The sequence below is a fragment of the Schistocerca serialis genome, unplaced genomic scaffold, assembly GCF_023864345.2.
Source record: "Schistocerca serialis cubense isolate TAMUIC-IGC-003099 unplaced genomic scaffold, iqSchSeri2.2 HiC_scaffold_991, whole genome shotgun sequence".
NCBI lineage: Eukaryota > Metazoa > Arthropoda > Insecta > Orthoptera > Acrididae > Schistocerca > Schistocerca serialis.
The window spans coordinates 12501-17500 of NW_026048619.1; the positions used below are offsets into that span (position 1 = coordinate 12501).

A 5000-nucleotide genomic window follows, 5' to 3' on the forward strand; every position below is an offset into this window, starting at 1 on the left:
CCGGTGTCCGGGCCTGGTGAGGTTTCCCGTGTTGAGTCAAATTAAGCCGCAGGCTCCACTCCTGGTGGTGCCCTTCCGTCAATTCCTTTAAGTTTCAGCTTTGCAACCATACTTCCCCCGGAACCCAAAAGCTTTGGTTTCCCGGAGGCTGCCCGCCGAGTCATCGGAGGAACTGCGGCGGATCGCTGGCTGGCATCGTTTATGGTTAGAACTAGGGCGGTATCTGATCGCCTTCGAACCTCTAACTTTCGTTCTTGATTAATGAAAACATACTTGGCAAATGCTTTCGCTTCTGTTCGTCTTGCGACGATCCAAGAATTTCACCTCTAACGTCGCAATACGAATGCCCCCGCCTGTCCCTATTAATCATTACCTCGGGTTCCGAAAACCAACAAAATAGAACCGAGGTCCTATTCCATTATTCCATGCACACAGTATTCAGGCGGGCTTGCCTGCTTTAAGCACTCTAATTTGTTCAAAGTAAACGTGCCGGCCCACCGAGACACTCAATAAAGAGCACCCTGGTAGGATTTCAACGGGGTCCGCCTCGGGACGCACGAGCACGCACGAGGCGGTCGCACGCCTTCGGCTCGCCCCACCGGCAGGACGTCCCACGATACATGCCAGTTAAACACCGACGGGCGGTGAACCAACAGCGTGGGACACAAATCCAACTACGAGCTTTTTAACCGCAACAACTTTAATATACGCTATTGGAGCTGGAATTACCGCGGCTGCTGGCACCAGACTTGCCCTCCAATAGATACTCGTTAAAGGATTTAAAGTGTACTCATTCCGATTACGGGGCCTCGGATGAGTCCCGTATCGTTATTTTTCGTCACTACCTCCCCGTGCCGGGAGTGGGTAATTTGCGCGCCTGCTGCCTTCCTTGGATGTGGTAGCCGTTTCTCAGGCTCCCTCTCCGGAATCGAACCCTGATTCCCCGTTACCCGTTACAACCATGGTAGGCGCAGAACCTACCATCGACAGTTGATAAGGCAGACATTTGAAAGATGCGTCGCCGGTACGAGGACCGTGCGATCAGCCCTAAGTTATTCAGAGTCACCAAGGCAAACGGACCGGACGAGCCGACCGATTGGTTTTGATCTAATAAAAGCGTCCCTTCCATCTCTGGTCGGGACTCTGTTTGCATGTATTAGCTCTAGAATTACCACAGTTATCCAAGTAACGTGGGTACGATCTAAGGAACCATAACTGATTTAATGAGCCATTCGCGGTTTCACCTTAATGCGGCTTGTACTGAGACATGCATGGCTTAATCTTTGAGACAAGCATATGACTACTGGCAGGATCAACCAGGGAGCTGCGTCAACTAGAGCTGAGCAGCCGGCCGCCCGGGAGTGTGTCCCGGGGGCCCGCGCGAACACGCAAGCGTCCGCTCAATTATTCTGCAAACAGGAGGAGGCTGAGCTCCCCTGCACAACACACCTCGAAACCCTCTCAGGTCCCGGCGGCGCGCAGCGCCGTCCTAAGTACTTGGTCGGGTTCGAGAGAGGCGCAATCGCCCGGAGTTAGGCGAGTAGACGCTTTGGGTGCGACCACCCGTGCTCCCAACTGAGCTTGCCGCTGCCGACAGAGGCCCGGGAGCGTGCTGTCGTGGCATTGCCGGCGGGAGACAACACGCGCCACCTACGGTGACCGGCAGCTCCAACGCCAGCGCCACAGAAGGACAAAAGCCCTACTTGGGTGCCGAAGCGAACTCTCCCAGCACAGCGCACGCGCCAACACGTCCGCACAGCTGCGATACAAACCACCTGCGAGAACCGCTGGGGCGACCGAGCAGCAGACGGCGTCGCGGCGCCGAGCGCCGGGCGGCGGCGCATCCTCAGCGCACAAAGTCCTCAATCGGACCAGCACACTGCAGATGGCCACCGCGCTTCGCACCGGGCCCGCGAGGACCTACTTTGGCCGCAAGGCGCCGCGAGCAGGGGGCGCCGGCGCGCAGCTGCGCCGCCTGCCGCGTCCGTCGGCCGGCGCGCCTGCCACCGGCCGCCCCCACCAGCCGGCTGTAGCGCGTGCGCCCACGCACCGCGCTGCCAGCACGCCGGGCGGCCCCCCCTCACCGGCCGGGGACGGTCCCACCCAGCCACCGCCGCGTATCGCCTCACACCCAGATCCCCTTTCACGTTCGTGGGCATGGTGGGTCCCCTTTCACGTTCGTGGGCATGGTGGGTATCCCTGAAACAACCGGTTAATAGCTCGACCGATCGTCGCCAACACTGATTCACCTCTAGCGAGAACAACCGCACCACAACGGGTTACCGGTTGTTCATTTGCGTAACGTCACCAGCAAACGTACACGTCCATCGCCATTTGCAACGAGTATTGCATGCCTGTGTCAGGTGTCACAACACACTACGTCTGCCCACATAGACGCAACAACATGTGCACGCCTAGAGAACACGTGGAAGGTAGACCCCGTACGTATGCGGTGTCCATTGCGCGAACGACTGTCAGCCCGCCTCTGCAGCATGTCGCAGATGTGGAACGCGGTGCAACATGCTATCACGGTGTGTGAGAAGAGACGACTACGTCCGAATACACGCTCCACTACATCAACAGACTGCTCATGCTGATCGCCATCCAGGGCGTCCGTTCCTCCCACACGTCTGTATGGCGTACCACACTGCAATCCAGCTCTTATAGGGAGACGACACGTAGCTGCGTGCACAATATTTGGACTGTATGGTCCGCCGTTGCTAGGCGCTGTCGTCATACGGTCACATGGGCCACGATGTATCATTCAGTACATACGGAGCAATGTGCAGTACAGTTTGTGGGTTTTGCGTACATCGGCGGACAGGTGACAGGCCGTACCACAACGTAGGCTGAGTACGTCGGCATGCGAAGGGCATTGAACATGCAAACTTCTCACCGACCAGCTTGCGAAGGCAGGGGGGAAGGGGGGGGGGCATGTACGTCCTGCTGCTATCCACACTACAGTGTATAGCAGGAGCATGTGGAAAGTCAGCAACACCTGCAAGGTGTTTAACATGACGCGATACACAGGGGACCGGGCAGTGCGAGTAGCGAACTATATTGCGAGGGTTGCGGTTAGGCAACACTACACTACTTTAACGGGTTGCATAACAATTACAGAGCAGGTTCAGCGACAACGTGCGTCAGGTTAAGGCGCAATATAGTTTAGGTTACGGCGCACTTTAGGTTAGGTTAAGGCACATTATAGGTTAGGTTAAGGCACAACATGGGTTACGTTAAGGCACAACATGGGTTACGTTAAGGCACAACATGGGTTAGGTTAAGGCACAACATGGGTTAGGTTAAGGCACAACATGGGTTAGGTTAAGGCACAACATGGGTTAGGTTAAGGCACAACATGGGTTAGGTTAAGGCACAACATGGGTTAGGTTAAGGCACAACATGGGTTAGGTTAAGGCACAACATGGGTTAGGTTAAGGCACACCATGGGTTAGGTTAAGGCACACCATGGGTTAGGTTAAGGCACACCATGGGTTAGGTTAAGGCACAACATGGGTTAGGTTAAGGCACAACATGGGTTAGGTTAAGGCACAACATGGGTTAGGTTAAGGCACAACATGGGTTAGGTTAAGGCACAACATGGGTTAGGTTAAGGCACAACGTAGGTTAGGTTAAGGCACAACGTGGGTTAGGTTAAGGCACAACGTGGGTTAGGTTAAGGCACAACGTGGGTTAGGTTAAGGCACAACGTGGGTTAGGTTAAGGCACAACATGGGTTAGGTTAAGGCACAACATGGGTTAGGTTAAGGCACACCATGGGTTAGGTTAAGGCACAACATGGGTTAGGTTAAGGCACAACATGGGTTAGGTTAAGGCACAACATGGGTTAGGTTAAGGCACAACATGGGTTAGGTTAAGGCACAACATGGGTTAGGTTAAGGCACAACATGGGTTAGGTTAAGGCACAACATGGGTTAGGTTAAGGCACAACGTAGGTTAGGTTAAGGCACAACGTGGGTTAGGTTAAGGCACAACATGGGTTAGGTTAAGGCACAACATGGGTTAGGTTAAGGCACAACATGGGTTAGGTTAAGGCACAACATGGGTTAGGTTAAGGCACAACATGGGTTAGGTTAAGGCACAACATGGGTTAGGTTACGGCACAACATGGGTTACGTTACGGCACAACATGGGTTACGTTACGGCACAACATGGGTTACGTTACGGCACAACATGGGTTACGTTACGGCACAACATGGGTTACGTTACGGCACAACATGGGTTACGTTACGGCACAACATGGGTTACGTTACGGCACAAATTAGGTTAGGTTACGGCACAAATTAGGTTAGGTTAAGGCACAAATTAGGTTAGGTTAAGGCACAAATTAGGTTAGGTTAAGGCACAAATTAGGTTAGGTTAAGGCACAAATTAGGTTAGGTTAAGGCACAAATTAGGTTAGGTTAAGGCACAAATTAGGTTAGGTTAAGGCACGATATAGGTTAGGTTAAGGCACGATATAGGTTAGGTTAAGGCACGATATAGGTTAGGTTAAGGCACGATATAGGTTAGGTTAAGGCACGATATAGGTTAGGTTAAGGCACGATATAGGTTAGGTTAAGGCACGATATAGGTTAGGTTAAGGCACGATATAGGTTAGGTTAAGGTACGATATAGGTTAGGTTAAGGTACGATATAGGTTAGGTTAAGGTACGATATAGGTTAGGTTAAGGTACGATATAGGTTAGGTTAAGGTACGATATAGGTTAGGTTAAGGTACGATATAGGTTAGGTTAAGGTACGATATAGGTTAGGTTAAGGTACGATATAGGTTAGGTTAAGGTACGATATAGGTTAGGTTAAGGTACGATATAGCGTAGGTTCAGATACACATTGTTGTAGGGAAAGGTGTATTGGGGGGGGGGGCGGCAGGTTCGTTGATAGTGATTATCGTAATTGGATGCCTGCGGTATTATCCGATTTGTCACGTCAGGATGCACTTTTGGCTCATGACAGGCGGCGCTCCGATTCCATGGTTG

At 52.5% G+C, this 5000-nt stretch overlaps 1 non-coding gene across 1 annotated transcript in view; it reads right to left on the bottom strand.

The window, feature by feature from the left end:
* Positions 1 to 1323, bottom strand: part of LOC126454600 (small subunit ribosomal RNA) — a 1909-nt gene extending 586 nt beyond the window's left edge. The window contains exon 1 of the ribosomal RNA XR_007585253.1: positions 1 to 1323. This exon is cut by the window's left edge and continues 586 nt beyond it. This is a non-coding gene — a ribosomal RNA (small subunit ribosomal RNA).
* Between the last annotated feature and the right edge of the window lie 3677 nt (positions 1324 to 5000).